Here is a 20,148-nt window from a genome sequence, read left to right on the forward strand (position 1 = left end):
AGTGGTGATTTGGGGGTGTAAGTGCTATTTTTGAAACCTTGGTGTGAATTTAGGAGTGATTGTGGTTTGTAGAAAGGGTACTTTAGCGTTGAATTGTCGAGTTGAATTTTTAGTTTAGGGGTAGATTTGAGTGATCACTATTGAAAACCAAAATGCCGCTCAAAACGGCTGCCAGGGGTAAAGGAAAATAGGTAGACAATAGATTTGTAAATGAGAAGGTTAGGCAGCGTTATGAAGGTGCAATTAAACGTAAAGATAAAGGGTTTATTGCCGAAAGAGGTTTGACCACAATCCATAGAGAAGATTGGAATTGAGGGAGAAATTGGGATATCTTTATGCGTGAACCAGAGCATTTAGCCATAGAGCCAATAGTGAGAGAATTCTATGCTAACTTCCCTGAGTGTGATCCCAGGCATGTTTATGTGAGAGGTATCAATGTGCCAATCGATGCGACGATTATCAATGATTTCTACAAACTTGATCCAATTGATCATGATGAGTACCAAGAATTAAAGAAGAAGTAGATCAAGGAGGAGGAGATTCTTAAGGTCATAGCAAAGCTGGGTACCTCTTGGGGTATTTCGAAGAAGGGGAGAAGAAGCATTAAAGGAACGAATTTGATTCCTATGGCTAGATTGTGGCAGTATTTTGTTTGTGCGCAGATGGTCCCGGAGACATATTATAGTACAGTGGTTTTTGAGTGAGCAGTATTACTTTATTCCATTGCCACTGGAAAGAAAATGGATGTGGGAAATATAATCATGGAGAGTATACGGCATGCAACCAAACCAGGGCGAGGGAGCTTCGCCTTCCCACATCTCATCACTAAGCTATACACTCGAGCAGGAGTCAAGAAGGCGAATGATGAACCACTTATCCATCCTGCCCCAGCCCTTGATTCCAACTATTATTTCAAGCTACTCGAGCATCCTCCCAGAGAAAGACCCAGCTCTGGATCAAAACGACAAAGAATCATAATAGCTTCCATAACATCCAGTTCAACATCCTTGACAAGGGAGCTGCTGCAGCAAATTTTGGACAAGGTGAACTGGATGGAACGACGTTAAGATTGGATGGCAGGGCAGACCCGAATACTATACGAGATGCAATACAACTGCTGCAGTAATCTGGGCGTTGATGTTTCAAACTTCCAATGGCAAGACTGGCAAAAAGAGGAAGAAGATGATTCCATGGAAGAAGATGATGACGCTGAAGGAGAAGAGGAAGACGGAGAATGAAGCTTGAAACACTTGATTTGTATTTTCTGTTTTCAATTGTTCTTGTTTCTGTTTTGTATGCTGGAACTAATTTTCTTTTCTTTTCTTTTTAGATTGTTAATTGTTGTTGAATTTTCTAGTTAGTTTGTAAGGGCGAGATTAGGTTGTAATATTTTCATATTATTCAGTGGAAATTTCTAACACAGTGGACACCATAGAATTTCATTTGTTTTACGGGTGATGATGATGAGGAAGCCAAGGAATGGGTGTGCATGCTGTTGAACGAAAATCAGACTTCACAGATTAATCAAGGAACTATCTCGTACCTTTTTAATTTTGTTTTCTATTCCTCGGATGTGCATGATGTGACATTGGGGACAATGTCATTTTTAGTTTGGGGGTAGGAAAATTTGAAATTTTGTTTTGTGTTTAGTTGTTTTTATGTTTTGTATTGTTGTGCCAATGATGAANTTGTTGTTTCTTCAAAAACGAATTTAAATTTGATCTAAACAAGTAAAATATATTATCATATTTAACAAGGACACATACATTAAAATACTAATTTTATTTTTAAGATGTTTACCACCCACAAATAACTCCAACACTTTATTTAAAAAAACAAAACAAAACAAAACAAAAACATTGTTTAGATTTACTTCTTTAGATTTTATTAAAATTCAAACCCCCTTACCTTTCAAATAAAAAACCAAACGGTACTTAAAAAGATATATAGCACCGTCAATAAGAAAGCCTTGATACAAAAAACTAATGATACAAAATCATCCATAAATTCCCAGAAAAGGTTGTATACTTGTATGGAAAATGTAAAACCACAAACTAATGGAGTCCATCAGAAGCAAACTATGATTAGTTGATTATTTTCAAAACTCTCAAGCTTTGATGAGAATTAGTGAATATGAATGACAGTTGACCTTTGTTACAGTATGCAAAGCGTAACTAGAAAATAGAAGTACAAAAAGTTATTTGCTCTCTCTTTCTGAAGTTGGAACTAAAACATGCATTGAAACCTTCTCTTGTGAGGTTAACCTAACAAACGAAAAAATCTTACAGTTTTTAAAAACAGAACCTAGTAGCACCCAACTCTATAATCTACTTCGAAGCATCACCAATCACCAATGCCAAAAGACAAGAGTCGACAACACACCAACAACTTCACAAAGCAATACGAACTAAAAAGCTGAATAAATTCCAAAGAAACCATAAACAAATCCCAGAAGAACATCAATAACAGCCTTCCAACCCAGAACTTCTAAGAACTCCAAACTAAGTTCCAACAACAGCCAACCCAAATGGCAATAAACCTAGCAAAAAGAAGATGGAGAATAGACCAGACTAGAACTGAGAGATTCCAAAACCAAGGCCTTGCCCCACGACTAACACAACTCCAGGAAACCCAACCACCAGCCTAAAAAAAAACAAACCCAACACCCAAAAAAACAGACAACCCCACACCCATGAGGAAAAAACCCAGACCACCAGAAAAACCAAACTGACATCCAATAGAGGAACCCCCACAGCAATATCCAAAACCAACCTCCCCTAACCACCCATACCCAACCCCAACACAAAACCACAAAAATCCCAGCAAGTAGCAAAAGCATAAAAGATAAAAACTAATTTAATTGCAAGTTCACAAAGAGAGAGAGAGAGAGAGAGAGAGAGAGAGAGAGAGAGAAAACCTTCGACAGTGGAGTCTTGAAGAGATCAAAAGCTGTAAAAGATTTATGCGATTGAGTGGTTTCTTCAATAGATTTGTGAGTGATTCGATCGATTTGGGTGAGAAGAGAGAAGAACCAGTGAAGTTTCGATCAATTTGTGCAAGAAGAGTGAAGGTTGCAAAGAAGAGATTGAAGATTTGTGCGAAACCGCTGAAATGAGAATAAATTTTGGGTTAAAAATCCTAAACCAATTTATTATATAAGTGACCCGGTTCGGGGTCCAAACCGATCCAACCGGTGGGTTAGCACTATTTAACCGATCCAAAGCCAGGTTAAAATGAGTTTATTGTAAAATCCGAGTTTAATTATGAATCGGACAGATGGAAGGCCCAAGTCCCGGTCTAGGTCAGGTTCTGAATCATTTGGGCCCGGTCGAGGTCGGGTTCTGAATCATTGTAAAACACATCACATCACATCACCTACAAAACAAACAACCCTTGCAATGACTAAAACAAAACCAATCATCCTGCAGCATGCCAAGCATCTAAATGGTTTATCCTGAGAGATCCAATTCAAACATTTTCCATTTTCGTTTCGCAAAGATCTTGAGGTTTATCATCACAATGGTAGTAGGGCAAGGTAGGAGAAGATAAAAGTATTTTAATATGGGAAAGTTTGTAGAGAAGCTTTTGATCCTTTGAGGTGGAGAGGGAAGTTTCACATGGTTATTGTGAAGCGGCTTAAATTTTTTCTTTGTTTTTTTTGTATTGTGCTTTTTTTTTTTTCTTTTTGAAATTTTGTTTCTAGAGTTTATTGGCACTTTCATATTCCCTTGCTACCTCCAAAAATTATTTGATTTTAATATTATTATTAAACGTTAAATTATTTATGAAAAGGAAAATGAAGCATCGGCTTTAGAGTTGGCTCAGGCATGACTGACTCAACCCAAAGCCACAACCGTTAAAACATCATTGCTATTTCTTAAGAAGTTATCTATGAACAGTTATACCGTGAGCTTTCTTATATTTTAAAATCGAACAGTTAACAAAAAACCAACTCCAAGTATGAACCAAAACCATGAAAGACAAAAGCATATGAGAGTTACAAGAAGCTTGAGAAGAAATTGAAACTTTCATGTATCCCTCATTCTTCCCTTTTTCTGCTAGTGTTTTTCTTTACAAGGACTTTGGTAATTGAATTTGATCCCATTTCTTTCCCGCCCCTTCTCTTTTACTCTAAGGTGTCTAAGGAGTGTTTAAAGGATGAATTGGTCAAGGCTAAAGGTTCGAATAAGAAGAACTTTGTCTTAGTAAAGTGGTCGAAAATCAAAGAGGATCAAATGTTTATGATAACAACTCATTGTATGAGGAGTGGAAGTTAATTTGGGTGGCTCGCGATGCTATTTTTGAGCCAGCCAGAAAGGTTATGGAAGAGGACTCCCCATTGGAGAAAAGTAAGAATGTTGTAGAAAAAGATGTTGATGGAGGCATCAATCCTTTGAAAGGAATTGGTGTAAAAGAGAATAAGTTGTTGATGGAATCCAAGATTGACAAGTTTAAGGTTAATATGAAGACTCTCGATGGTATGGATAGTATGGCAGTTGGTTCATTTGTTCCCTTAAAGGGAAGTAGTTCAAATGAGGTGTTTGGAAGCATTGTCCTTAAGACCGCGAATGAAGAGAATAGTAGAGAGTGGAAAAGCCTTCTTTATTCCAAGAGAGCCATTGCATCCTTAAAGTATATTAAGCCTTAGTTGAGTAAAGTTGAGTCTAATATTAGGAGTCTAATATTAGAATGTCACCTCCTAGTAAAGCTGTGACTTTGGAAGTAGATAAATAGAGCAATTGCCTTGTGGATTTTTTCCTTAGTAAGAAGATGTCTTCGTCTGGGTTAAAAACTTTGCGGATAAAAAACTGGAAACGGTTTGGAGATGTTGTGGTTGTTTCTTATAGGCAAGGGCCAAGGGGAATACACTCTTATATTCGCGGATGAGGCTACTAAAGATGAAGTGTTGGAAAGTGGTCCTTGGTTCTTTGGAGGCTAACCCTTTTCTTGAAGCAATGGAGTCCTAACTTGAGTGCGGGCATGAATGGAGTTACTAGGGTTCCCATTTGGGCAAAATTTTATGGTATCCCTCTTGAAGTTTAGACTTCCACAGGGTTAAGCCATATAGCTAGTGTTGTTAAAGTGCCCATTTACATGGACAACATAACTAAGCTAGGAGATAGGTCGGAATTTGCTAAGGTGTGCTTGGAAATTTACTTCCTTGGAATTTAGGGATTCGTTTGAGCTAGAATTTCCGAATTGTGAGATTGCTTATATAAAGGTGGAGTATGCTTGGAAACCCATCACTTGCTCTTGGTGCAAGACCTTTAGGCATATCCAAAAGAATTTCCCGTAGCTCTTAAGAAATCCGACCTCGTGTTTACTAAGAAAAATCCTACTCCTCAACCCCGAGAATGGAGGCAAGTCTCTTTAACGGAAAACTAAACTATTACTTTAGAAGGGAAATGAGAGAGTGCTAAGGAAAATGAGAAACCCGAGGTGAGTGCACCAAAGGAGAGTGTGAACCATTTTGCAGTTTTGCACACCCAAATGATGACACAAGTTGGCAGACTAAGATTTTAGAGAATGTGGGAGATGTGATTGAGGATGAGGATCTTAATGTTGTTATAAGTGTTATGCCCCAGATTGAACCACCACCGCCTAAGACCCCTATTGCATCGGGTTGTTTGGAGGTAAAAGAGATGGAATCTATTTCTCCTTGTGTGGCCCTGTTTGGGAACTTGAGGAAAGTGGATGAAAAAGATGGGAAAGAGAAAGGGTTGGTTAAACTAACAAGAAGCCAAAAGAAGAGGCTTGCAAGGAAAGGAAGGATCCCACCCAAGCTTATCACTAATCATGATTAAGTTTGCCGTAAAGAACGTTCAGGGTCTCAACACCCAGCCAAAGCAAAAAGAGGTTAGTCATTTAATCTTTATTTGTGTGCTGTTTTGGAGACAAAGGTGAGAGAGAACAATAGAGATAGAGTGAAGAGCTTAGTTTTCAACAAGTAGTCCATGGTGGATAATTATCTTGCTTGCGAAAGGGGTAGGATTTGGTGGGATGGGATGCTGAAGCGGTGAAGGTTGATGTCCTCTCTAGTTCAACCCAATCTATCCATTATCTTGTTGAGGTGTTGGCTACTAAGTGTAAGTTTAAGTGTTCTTTTGTTTATGACCTTAATAGCTCGAGGGAGACGAGGAACTTTGGTAAGAGTTAAAGGATAGTTCTTATATTTTTGGTCGANTTATGTGGTTAGGTGAAGTCTTGATAATGTTGGTGGACTCTAGAACCTAGTTGAGAAGTACTTGAGGCGAAATTCTAAGAATAGACATTATTGAGGAAGTGATTTAGGCAGTTTTTCAAAACGTTTGAGCCTTTGCAACCGACCATGAAATTTTTTCCTTAGTCACCCATTTGAGCCTTATGAAATCATCACTGTCCTATTCTTCCTGTGCAACTAAAAATGCCCAAACATTTCACCCTAAACACGTGTCACAACCTTTAAGAGAATTCTGAACCTAAGGCAGACACAAAAGAGTTTGGAGAGTTGTGGAGATTTTGACAAACCAAAATAACAAGTTTGGGGGTCGCAAGAAGGGCAAGAAGAAGGGGTAATTGACCTCAATAAATTGATATTGTTTAAAAAAAAAAAAAATAAAGATAAAAAGAAATAGAAATTGAGAGTTTCATCTCAGAATAAAAAAATAAAAACTAAAATAAGAATTGCAGATGTTGAGGTTTATAAAATGGTTGACACCTTGATCTGTGGTTGAGAAAGAAAACAAAGATTGATGTTGTTCTTAGTGTTTGCTTAAAGGAAACATAGTTCTCTTGCTTTGTTTATCTTATCCTTTTCTTTGGAGCCCACTAACCGAGCCTAATGTTACAAGCCTGTAAGGACCTTTTGATCCTTAGTGATGTCTAGTCCGCATTAGTGGAGAGTAGTTTGATACTTAGGCTTATGGAGTCGACCACCATTTGATAAACTTTGTATTTCTGCATAAAATAATCCGAGAAGTCAGAAGGTGGACTAAAGTGGGGATTACCTACTCAGGAGGCCGATAGAGAAAAAAAGTCAATCAACTTATAACTTCTTGGAGTGTTAAGCATTTTCCAGTAATAATGTTTCAACAATTTTTGAGACTTGTATAAATTCTAGGCAGTTCTTTGTGTTTTATTTTGAATTTAATTTCTCTCATTTCATTTTCAATTTTGTTGTCTTTTTCTGTGTGTTAGATGTTTTCTTTTAGTCGTATTTCATACTTGATGCTCGGGGACGAGCATGTCTTAAGTTTGGGGGTATTTGATAATCCTAGGATTATACTATTTTATCGAGGCTTTTTGGCCGGATTTTGGATACTTCTTATTTAGTTTGTGCCTGAATTACAATTTAAATGCATACATTTTATGTTTCAGGCTGAAACGTGCAATTAGAGCAGATAATGAGAGGAATTGAGTTTCTGGACCTAGACGCAAGCGAATCTCAGGATTCGGGGGAGTTTTGAAGCGGATTTGAAGCACTATGAAGCTTGTTCCTATTGGAGAGCACCGATTGAAGATTCAAGTTAGGAAGCAAGCGGAGGGCAATTCTGTAATTTTAGAATTGTGCAGAAAAGTTCGCCGCGGCGAAGCGATAAACACTTGGGATAGATTAACAATTTTAAACCAATTCGTTGCCGCGATGAAGAATACTCTTTACCGCGGTGAAGTCTGCAAGATTTAGTTTTTCAAAACTGTGCGTTTTAATTTAAGCGAAAGTTTTAGGTTTGTTTTGGACCAACTATACAAAGAAAACTTAGTCTTTTTATTAGGGAGTTTGACATTTTTGGAGAGAAAGAAGAGAAGATTGAAGATTGAACTCTTTGGATTCATCAAATAGGGAAGATTTTGTTCTCTTTTCTTAATTCCAACATGTTGAATGCATTGTTTACTGTTTTTATTTCTATTTGTGTTAATTTTAATATGAACTAACTCGTTTTGGGTTAGGGTTTTGATGTAATTGGGGTTTTTATGTTTAATCAATAAATTGATGTTGCTTTTACATTCTATTGCATGGATTGTGTGATTATTCTTGTTCTTATTGAATTTAATTGTTGAGCATGATGAGACGGAGAAGTGAATCATGTATTAGCTTCTTAAGGTAATTGCCATTGTTGTATTGAACGCTAGAGATAGGTTTGAGAATCAATGAAATCAATTTAAGATTCCATTTAACTTAACGAACTTGGAACTATTTAACCTTCAATTTGTTGGGTGTGGAAGCTTAATAGGGAAAAGTAAGAAAACATAGCCTAAGAAGGTATGTTCTACACATTACGGAATCTTATTTATAATCCGTGCATGTGAGTGTAGAAGTAGCATAATTCGTAGATTAATTCATGAAATCCTAGTGAAGTCAAAACCCTAACCGTTTGTTTTAATTGATTTTTCTCTTGAATTAACCTTGTTGTCTTTAATTAGTTTTTAAGTATGTAGTAATTTTTGTTTTCACTTTAGCGTAAATTTCTCCCGCAAATCCAAACATCTTTCGGTTTCTCCAACTTGATAAACAACTAGGAAAATCAGTGCTTAACAAACAATCCTCGTGGGAACGATATTTTACTTATCAATTTTTTACTTTTTGCGACTAGTGCACTTGCTACACATTACATGTTGTAATTTCAACGCATCAACAAGTAATTTCAACATTAAGCTATTAGCACACTATATCGATAGCAATATCTTTTCATATATAGATATGACTTCTATATGTCCATAGCAAATAATCTTTTTATTTAGTTACGAATTTAGTGGTCACGTAGCTAAAATGTTAATATATTTTCCATAGATATTATTTTTGTTGCAAAAATTTTCAAGTTTTAGTTATAAATTTATATTTGTGTAGCTAAACTACAAACACAGCTATACAAACTATTCTCCGTGTCTATAAAGGCAAAGCTTTTACTAAAATCTTATTATTGTTTTGACATAAACATTTAAGTTTTCAGTTACATATTAATCTCATCCATAGCAAAAAATATAAATTGTTAGCTGCGTAAGCAAAAAGTTACATGGCTAACTTTTAGTTGCGCCACTTTTAGCTACGATAAGCTACAAAACATTGCATTTGTAGCTAAACCATTTAGCTATGCAAATTCATATATTTAGCTACAATGAATGCCATGGCTAGAAATGCACAATGTTATAGAGAATCTATCTTTCACCATAGCTTCAAGTCATGTTTGCGTTCATGAAGGCTTCTCAATGCAATGAAAGTTGTTGCAAAAGGGGTTACACCGAGGCGTACAATTTCTCTTCAACCCTGTTCAAGTGATAGATAGTAGATGTTAGTAAATTAATAAAAAGAAATATATTATGTTATGATATGAATTAACAAGAAAATGAGCTAAAGATAAATAACTTATATTTTCCTTAACCAAGCAACAAAACTGCATGATTATACACAAACTTCGTCACTTTAGATGCACGTTTGGCAAGATCAACCATATGATCCATCTCAGCTATATCTTTTAAAATCAAATTTATGCAATCTGTTGCATAAAGCAATGAAGTAATACTCTTATAGTTCTCAGACAATATTCTTCCAGCAGTCTTATAATTTGCTCTATTGTCAATGACAACATGGACAATATTATTAGGTTCAACCCATAAAACCATTTCCTCAAACAATTTGAACAATTTAAAGGCATCCTTTACACATCTAAAGCATCCACTAATTTAAGAAAGCAAACTCCTTTAGGACAGTAGACAAGAAAATTAATCAGTAACCTATGTGAGGTATCAGTCCAACCATCAGCCATTAAGGTACGTCCAACCTATTCCCAAGTATTTCTGTAACCGTCAGCTAATANTATTAATTTATTCTCTTTTTAGGCGGGTCTCAAAGCAAACATTGTCAAAAGTCATATTTTTTATTTTCATTTCATGTTTGAAAAAGGCTCCCTTCCAATGAAGTATCTTGGTGTTCCTCTCATAACCAAGAAGTTAAAGCATACGGATTGTAAACCATTGTTGGACAAGATTTTGGCTTGGGTTAGTTCCCAAAAAAGCAAATTCCTCTCTTATGCAGGTAGAAACCATTGTTGGACAAGATTTTGGCTTGGGTTAGTTCCCAAAAAAGCAAATTCCTCTCTTATGCAGGTAGAAACCATTGTTGGACAAGATTTTGGCTTGGGTTAGTTCCCAAAAAAACAAAACAAAAAATATGGATAATAAAAGATAGAAATTTCCTTGCATTTAGAGGATAGAACAACTAGGAAGTTGGCCTCCTATAGCGATCAAATTTGGCTTCCAAAACGAGCAGGCGATCATTGACACTGCTGATGCTAGTCTCTAGTCTTTGCAATACCTGTAAGAGCATCTCTAAAGTCACAGGTGCTTGAGCATGTGGAGTCGGAACGGCTTGACCCTTAGTGTTTATCGTAACTCTCTCTGCGTGAAAGCCTATTGGAGTGTCATTTCCCAAGTCCTCGGGAGTAGACTGAGCAATGTTGGTCGGTGGCAGAATAGGATGTCCTTGTCCATCTTGTAAAACATACTGACCACGATAGGGAATACACATATGCATAGCAATTAAGGTAGCAAGGTCAAGCGTTCTTTACCTACAATGGGCTCTCCTAATTGCGCATCTAAGATGCCAACATATTTAGCAATAGTGGTGATTAAACCACCAACTGCAATCTTATCGGTCCGACCATATGCTACATGATTCAAATGTCCTAAAAGGCAAATACCCGAGTTGTGTTTATGACCTTTCTCCATGCACCATAAACAAAATAATTCCCTTTTATTGACAACCCCTGTACTTTCTCCCCGCCCGAAAATGGTATATGACATGACTCTATGAATGTATTTGTGGGCAGGGTTTCGTAAGTGGGTGGATTTAGAAAAACTAGCATCATATGGTTGTGTGGGTTATGTGTTGGTAAAGTCGTGCCAAGCTACGTTTTCAACATATTCAGGAGGAGGAAATATGAAGCCCAAGTTAGAGAAACCAAAAATTTCATTAAACTGCGATAGATTGAGACAATGGTCTTGGTTTAACAATCTAAATGAAATGCATCCTTCATCTTGAATATCTTTGGCGACTACCTTATAGGAAAAAGAACTAAGAATCTCTAAGGTTAATTGGACATAAGTACTTGATTTCAACCCCATAAATGTAGTCTACTATATGTTACTAAGTAGTCAATTAATTTCGTCTTTTAAGTCTAACTCTAGCAACATTGCATTGTCCATATAACGCGTACAAACTACAGGCCGTTGGGCAAGAGTGGCATACCTTTCCTCTTGTTCCTTGCTTTTGAAGATGATAGATCCTAGAATGTTTGTAGCTGTGGATCTCCGAAAGGAAGAGGCTGATCGTTTTGAAGACGAGGACTTTGCTCCTTTTGTAGTTTTCAGTTTCTTCCGTGGACCCATTAAGTGCGAAAGTCAATATACCTATAAATAAAGCCAACAAAAATGAATTGAAACACTCTATGGCAAAAAATCAATTAACAAACATACTAAAAATAAATTAATTAATGATCCTACCAAAATCAAATAAAGGCAAAGAAAGAAATACTTACCTTAAAAGAGAAAAGGACAAAAAAGAAGAAATAATGAAAAAAATTGAAAAGAGAAGACAAAGTTCGTTGGGAGAAGAAAATGGTTGGAACAGCGAACAACAAGTGGGGATAGGGAAGAAAAGAAATTGTTTTTTTTTTTTTTTTCTAGGGTAATAGCCGCCTTTTTCCTTCTTTAAACTTTTTGTTTTTGTTTTTTTCCTTTTTTGATTTAATTGGCGTGGTCATGATCCCTCACATGGGCCAAGCCATGTGACAAACCATGGGGTAACCCATGGTTGCTATTGTACAATTTTTTTTTTTTTTTTGGAAGCCACGGTTGTGTAAAATAACATGAGGTACCCCGTGGTGAAGGTTGGACTTTGCAAGCTTTTCATCTGTCAACATGGCCACGACTCTGTAAAGTGACACAGAGTACCATGTGTTCTATTCTGCTCAAAATTGTCTTCTTCTTCTATGACTTAAGCTTCCCCTAAACTTGTTCCTTGTTCCGACGATAACACAACAAAAATAAAAACACAATCAAACAAAAATAAAATAATTGTAGAAGAGAGAAGGAAAAAAAAATTATAGTTCTAATTTAGAGTCGTTAGCTTGACTTTCTGCACTTGCTTATTCTAGTTCATGCAGTGCCATGGAGATCTTATCTTTTTTCCATCCTCCATCTTCATAATGCTTGAGACGTTGTCCATTCACCTTAAACGTGCCTTTCTCCTCATGGGAAATCTCAATGGCGCCAAAAGGAAACACTTGGGTGACCGTGAAAGGTCCTGACCATCTGGATCTTAACTTACCTAGAAAAAGTCTAAGTCTATAATTATAGAGCAACACCCTTTCCCCTTCGACGAACTCTCTTTTGTGATATGCTTGTCATGCCATTTTTTGTTCTCTTTTTATAGATCTTCGCATTCTCATAAGCATGACTCCAAAATTCATCCATCTCATTCAATTGCAGCAACCTGTTTTCACCGACAGCTTGCATATCAAAGTTAAGAAATTTTGTAGCCCAATATGCACAATGCTCAAGTTCAACAGGGAGATGACATGCTTTCCCAAAAACTAGTCTATATGGGGTGATACCAATGGGGGTTTTGAAAGCTGTTCTATATGCCCACAATGCATCATCCAACCGCAAAGACCAATCTTTTCTAGAGGTAACGGTCTTTTCTAAGATTCATTTCAGTTCCCTATTAGATACCTCGACTTGGCCACTAGTTTTTGGGTGATAAGGAGTGGCAATGTTATGTGTGATCCCATATTTTTTTAAAAGATTATCAAATTGTTTATTGCAAAAATGTGTCCCACCATCACTAATAATTGCCCTAAGGGTGCCAAATCTAGTAAAAATATGTTTCTTTAAAAATTTAACAACCACCCTAGCATCATTTGTTCTAAATGCCTCAGCTTCCACCCACTTAGAAACATAGTCGACTGCCACAAGGATGTATTTATTAGAAAAGGAATCAGGAAAAGGTCTCATAAAGTCTATCCCCCAAACATCAAATAATTCACATTCAATAATATTGTTCAAGGGCATCTCATGTTTCTTAGCTATATTCCCTGTTCTTTGGCACCTATCACAAGACGCTACAAGCATAAGCTCCTTAAACACGTAGGCCAGTAAAAACCTACTTGTATACCTTTTGCAGCTCTCTTGGTTGGCCAAGTGGCCACCTACCTCTCGTCATGGCATGATGTAAAGGGATGTCATCTCCTCCTCAGGCACCATCCTCGAAATACTCAAATATGCACAAACTTTGAACAAATGGTTCTTCCCACAAATAATGTTAACATCAGACAAAAATTTCTTTCTTTGGTGAAAAATAAGATTTAAAGGAAGAATACCTGTGACAATATAATTTGCATACCGTGCAACCATGGAATATATGCATTAAAATGGCAAATAATTGTCATCAGGAACTCTCTCTTATTGGTATTTCATCTATTTTTTCAGGATTTTGTCCTCTATCCTAGACAGTGGTTAGCAACCATATTCTCTACACCCTTCTTATCCCTATTTTTAGGTCAAATCTTTGTAACAAACAAATCCATCTAATTAACCTAGGTTTGGCATCTTCTTAGCAAGTAAATATCTCAAGGCTGAATGGTCGTGTAGACTTACTTTACTTAAACAAGGTATGAATGAAATTTGTCAAATGCAAATACTACCGCTAGGAGTTCCTTTTCAGTGGTTGCATTATGTTGAGTCATTTAAGGTCCGACTAGCATAGTATATTTTGGAACACCTTGTTTTTTCTCTGACCGAGCACAACACCAATAGCTACATCACAAGCATCACACATCAGTTCAAATGGCAAACTCCAATCGGGTGCCACATAATTGGTGTTGTACAAGCTTCTCCTTCAGAGTGGGAGAGGCCTGCAAACATTCAACATTAAAATAAAAAAGAGTATCTTTAATTAATAAATTAGACAGAGGCTTTGAAATTTAGAAAAATCTTTAATAAATCGTCTGTAAAATCCTGCATGTCCAAGGAAACTCTTCACATCCTTCACTGATGTAAGTAGAGGTAATTTTTCAATCACTTCCACCTTTGCTCTCTCCACTTCAATCCCCTTTTGGGGAGATTTTATGACCCAAACTATTCCTTCCTGCACCAAAATGAAACTTTCTCAATTAAAAACAAGTTAGTGTCTTCACATCTCTGCAAAACTAAGCCAATATTCAAACATGCATTGAAAGAGGAACCAAAAATTGAAAAATCACCATAAAATTTCCAAAAATTCTCTACCAGATCATGACAAAATGGACATCATGCATCTTTAAAAAGTAGTAGGTGCATTGCATAACCAAAGCATCCTCCTATATGCAAATGTGCCATAAGGACAATTGAGAGTGGTTTTTCCCTGATCCTCTGGAGCTATAGCTATTTGGTTATACTCAGAATACCCATCAAGAAAACAATAAACTCATGCCCAGCAAGTCTCTCTAACATCTTATCAATAAGGGTAAAGGGAATGGTCTTTCCTAGTGGCATCATTTAATTTCTATAATCTATCCACTCTCTAACCTATGACTATCCTAGAGGTATCAATTCATTATTTTCATTTTTTACCACAATCATACTCCCTTTTCGGTACTACTTGAATATGACTTACCCAGGAACTATTTGAGATAGGAATAGTATACTTGCGTCGAGTAGTTTAATGACCTCTTTCTTTACCACTTCTTGCATGCTTGTTGTTAACTCCTCTAAGGCTGAACTGTCGTCTGTACTGTTTTCCATGAGAATTTTGTGCATGCAAGTCGAAAGACTTATTCCCTTATGTTAGCTATTGTCCAGCCAAATGCTCTTTTATGTTCCTTCAACACCCTTAATAATTTCTCTTCCATCAAACCTGTCAAAGAAGAGGAAATATAATAGGTAAAGAAGAAGACTCATCAAGAAATACATATTTAAATGAGTAGTTAAGGGTTTTCAGTTCAGATTTGGTGGCTCTTCAGTTGAGGGCTTTGTTCGAGACAATATTGGCCTTTCCAATGTTTCAAATTTTTGTCACACGACCCTTTTATAAGGTGGATTTGCCCCAAACTGATCGCTATAATCTCAATTAAGTGCTTATTCTCTCTCCTCCTCCCCTCCTCCAATCTTCTTTTGAATCAACCAAGCAAGCTTCTAATGGTTCTCAACCTGTTATCTTGAACATACCACGAACCAAAGGATCAAAACATCGATTCTAAAAACACATGTTCTTTGAAGGGTGTTTCATAGTTTAAAAACATCAATGTACTTTTTAATCTCCTACCCTAGAATTAACTCACCTCTTTGCACATCAATCATGCCTTACCTATGCTAAAAATGGTTGTCCTAGAATGAGAGGTATCTCAACATCTTCTTCCATATCAACACAAGAAATCTCAGGAAAAATAAACTTATCTACCTTGACAAGCACGTTCTCCACAATACCTTTTGGATATTTAATTGATCTATTAGCCAACTGTAGAGATACTATGGTGGGCCTTGGTTCTCCAAGTCCTAGTTTCCTAAAAACAGATAAAGACATTAGATTAATGTAGCACCTAAATCACATAAGCTTTGAAATAAAAGTGAACCAATAATGCAAAGTATTGTAAAACCCTTGGATCTTTTAATTTTGGTGGCAATTTATTTTGAAAAATTGCTAAACATTCCTTAGTGAGTTTTACTATTTCTTGCTCTTCCAGTTTTCTCGTGTTGGAAAGGATCTCCTTCTAGGATCTGAAGAAGAACATCTGCAAATGGAATATTATTGTGCAATTTCTAAAAATATCTAAAATTTTGCAAATTGCTGATCAACTTTCTGTTTCTTCAATGCAAAGGGAAGGGAGGCTGAATCTCTATCTTCTTAGGTTCAACAATTTTCAGCAATGCTGTTTGGTTGCACTTTGGTCTTCCTCTTTCTCTTGCTCTTTAGCCCAATTTCCTTGCCCTTTTTAGTTAATTGCCTTCACATGCGCCTTTGGATTCTTCTCTTGTGACTAGGCACTTTCCTTGAGCTCTTCCTAATATCAATTTGCACACTGCCCCATCTGAGTCTCCAAATTTATGATCGAAGCTCCTTGATTCTAAAATCTTTTTTCATTGGAGCTTACAAACTTCGTCACAGTTCCTCCAAATTGGGCTTCTTTTCTTGAGGAAACCCGAAAATGGTGGTTTCACTGCATTTTGATTGCTCCATGAAAAATTCGGTGATTCTGCCAACCAGGGTTGAATTACTGGAGTAGGGATTATTCTATTGTTGCTTGTGAAAATTACCAACATAATTAGCACTTTCAGCAGAATTAGCAAACGGGTACCTACCTGACATTCATTGCTAGGATGGTCTCGTCCACATAGATCACAATTCATGGCTCTTCACTTGCATGATTGGGGCACTCATATTATCAATCTTTTGTTCAATGCTTCCAATTGAGTAGAAATTGTTGTCATGGCATCCACTCCATATAATCATGTTGCTTCCTTGTGGCACTTTATCAGACTGCCATTGGTAACTGTTTGAAGCCATCTCATCCAATAATTCATATGCTGCTTCTAGTTCTTCTTCATTAGAGTGCCTCCTGAAGCTGTATCAAGCATAGAATGGTTAGCAGGAATTAACCATTGTAAAAGTTTGTACCTGTAACCAAATTGGTAATCCATGATGCGGGCATTTCCTCAACACCTCTATAATGCTCCCATGCTTCATATAACGACTCTCCATCTACCTGCATAAAATTAGGTGTATCATTACGCATCCTTGCAGTTTTTAGAGGGTGGAAAATATTTAGCTAGAAGCGTTGAGCACTGCATCCCAAGTTGTAATAGATTCTACAGGCAAAGAATTTAACCAATTTGGCTTTATCTCTCAATGAAAAGGAACAGTCTCAATCTAATTACATCATCTGTGACACCATTCTGCTTGAATGTATCACATGTAAGGCCCAACATGGAGGTACATGATTAAATTAGTTTTTATAGCCCTTAGTTAATTTTATTAAAGTTATTTTAAGAGAATATGAAGAAAATCCTTAAACTTGTATTAAGGGTAAAATGGTCTTTTCACTCAAAATTGTTGAAAAAGTGGGGAGTGAAAAGAGGTAGAATTTTCATAAAGCATACATAAAAATGAGGGCATTATGGTAATTGACTCCAGGACAAGGATCGAATTTTCAAAAAAGTGTAAGGGCAAAATGGGAAAGTGAGTTTATAAAATAAGATGATAAGGGTTTGTAACCCTTATTTCCTTCATTCCACCGCCACACTACTCCCCCATTTTCTCTCAAATTTTCATTCAATCCTCTAAGGATTTTGAGGACTTTTGATTGATTTTTAATAGGGTTTTGATTCAAGACTTCAAAAGGTAAGAATTCGTGCTCTTTATCTATGATTTATTTGTGTAAAAGTTGGGTTCTTATGAAGTTTATGCTTAGTGTTAGAAGAAGTTTTGAATCCAACAAGAGTAAAGAGCTTAGTAGAGAAGACTCAAGCATAAGGTAAGTAAATTCCACTCAAAATCCAACTCAAGTTAAAGTTTAAGAATTCAAGTGAGTAGAGATTTCTTTTAAGTATGCATATGTTATGATTATTGAGAAATTAAGATGAGATTGATGATGAATTATGCTTGTTGTTAGATATATTTGAATATGAGAAGTGTATGTGATGGTTTGATAATGAGTTGATGGATCTATGAATGAGTTCAATGTTGATTTTATAGAGAGATTTCCACCATGAGAAGGGTGGATTGTGTTGATAAAATTTGATAGAAGTATGGATAGCTTTAGAAGAATTTGAGAGGAATATTTGAAGTGTATTTTCATTGCAGGATGTGTGATGATTTAAAGGAGTTGAACTCCAATTTTGGATGGTTAAGAAATAAGTAGAATTATAGTTAAAATGGAGTTTATGTATGCACACATATTGTTTGATGAAATGCCTAAGTGAAAACTGCCCTGTCACAGCCGTGACCTTCTTAGTGATTTTTGGGCATCTTACAGACTTAACTGGGTTGAGATCCAAACATAAAAGTTGTAGCCCTGTCTCTAAGCTTTAAAACGAGACCAAAACCGTAGCAATCCGATGTGTATAACTCAAGTTATGCCCTCTTGAGTGTGACCTGTACAGAATGACTATCTTGATGCAACATTGCATTTGTGCATTTCATAAGTGCCTTAAGTAAGAAATTTTAAGCATAAAACATTCTTATACATTAATTGTGCATTGAGAAGTAGCTTGAGAAAGAGTAGAAAACTTTGTGAATGAACTACTCTAAGAGTAGAGAGAATGAGAAAAATACAAAGAGCGGGTTGGTGCTTTGTGAACTCCACCCAGCCGTGCCTCCGATAAGATGAGGCCGTAACATTCTAGTGAGAAAGAATAAATAGAGAATGAGTAGAGTCACGAAGAGCGGATTAGTGCTTTGTGAACTCCACCCAGCCGTGCCTCCGGTAAGATGAGGCCGTGACTTACAATAGAAAATTAATAAAAGAGAGCTGTGTGAAAGAGAAACAGAAAGAGAAAATAAATGAGACGATAAGTGTGTAAGGAAATAATTAAGAAAAAGAGTTACAGGGACAGACGAGTAGAGGATTTACTACTGAGCATTATTTTTGTGCTCACCTCGTTGTTTTTCTTTGTGTTTACAGGATCTAGGTGAAGACGCGGTCGGATTGGCGTCGGCAAGCGAGGAGCAATAGCTACACTGTCCACTGTTTTTGATAACTTTTTGTAAAATGATATCTTATTTGGTAATAAGAATGTTTATATGTACTAAAAAAAAATTTTGGGCCCATCTACTTTTGTTGATATAAATGTATTTTACTTTATGTATTTCTATGAGTATCCTAGTATAAAGGAGTTATTACATCACATATCTCCAAGAAATTTCCAATGTGAGCATTTGGATCCTCGTGGGCTAAACCACTGAATTGGCAGACTGACTGAATCATCTGAATAATCGTAGATTTAATTTCAAAGTTATTTACTGCAATAGCTGGCCTCCTAATGCTAGAAGCAGTACCACTCAATGACGGCATCGCATAATCCATTAAAGAACGTGGGGTTGCACCTTCTATGAGATTCTCCAAAAGTGGAGGATTCACTTGATTATTATTATTGTCTTCTGTCATGTTCCTTGCTTGCCTTCTTCTCAATGCTCGTATTGTTCTCTCAATTTCTGGGTCAAAAGGTTCAAGAATCTCTAATCTTCATCTAGTGTGTGTCTAACTGCAATTATATATATTTAAAAAAATGGAAAAAGATCTAAAGTAAAGCTAAACTAATGATTTCAATATTGCCTAACTGCAATCCCCGGCAATGGCGCCAAAAGCTTGTTGTGTCATTTGAAACAACTACTAGCAAATGCCCTAGTCTCAAGTAATATAATGTAACAAAATACAGGTTATCGTACCCAAGGTAGTGCGTAAACAAGTACCGATATATTAATTAGTCTTAACTTTATCTGTATAATCAAAACTTAGAATGGTGATCTCTAAAACTAAAAATATTAAAAACTGAAATATTAGAAACGAATTGCAGTAAAACAAAAATTAAGAATTCAATGAGAGAAAACGGCTAAGACTTCAGGCTCATCTATATCTTCTCTGCACCCCTCAATTTACTATGGTCAATGAATTTATTTAATTAATGTGACAACAGGATTTCCTAGGTTAACCAATATTCTTTCTCAAGCAATATTAATTCTACTTCTATCTCACAACCTAGATATCTCTATATAGATTTAATGAGATAAACGAGCATTAAGCTTTATGAAATCCTCTAGCTTTCAACACAAGTTAATCCTGCCTATGACTATTGCATTTATCAATTCATATATCTCTATATCCAATTAATCCATGGCCTATATTACTAGAGCACTCATGTGATATCTCCTCTCGGTCTCAATCACACAAAACAATTATATCAGAAATTGATCAGGTTCCTAATAGCATTAAGCACATAATATAAGCTCATCATTAGCAAAATAATTGATTGACCAAAGAGTAAAAGATTGATCACAGATCCATAAATAGACTAACCCTAGTCTTAGCCTAAAAAAATCAGTTCATAAAAAAAGAAATAAGAGTAGAATCCAAGAAATAAATCATATTGAAAAAGTAAAGACAAACTCTATAATGAATTTTGTTCATGATTCTCCTTTTTCTT

At 36.2% G+C, this 20,148-nt stretch overlaps 1 non-coding gene across 1 annotated transcript; it reads left to right on the top strand.

Annotated features, from left to right (window-relative positions):
• Positions 1 to 16,640: 16,640 nt before the first annotated feature.
• LOC116114894 lies at positions 16,641 to 16,745 on the top strand. The gene has a single exon (XR_004125603.1). It is a non-coding gene; the product is annotated as a small nucleolar RNA R71 (small nucleolar RNA).
• The last annotated feature ends 3,403 nt before the right edge of the window (positions 16,746 to 20,148 follow it).

The sequence above is a fragment of the Pistacia vera genome, unplaced genomic scaffold (genome assembly GCF_008641045.1).
Source record: "Pistacia vera cultivar Batoury unplaced genomic scaffold, PisVer_v2 Contig724, whole genome shotgun sequence".
NCBI lineage: Eukaryota > Viridiplantae > Streptophyta > Magnoliopsida > Sapindales > Anacardiaceae > Pistacia > Pistacia vera.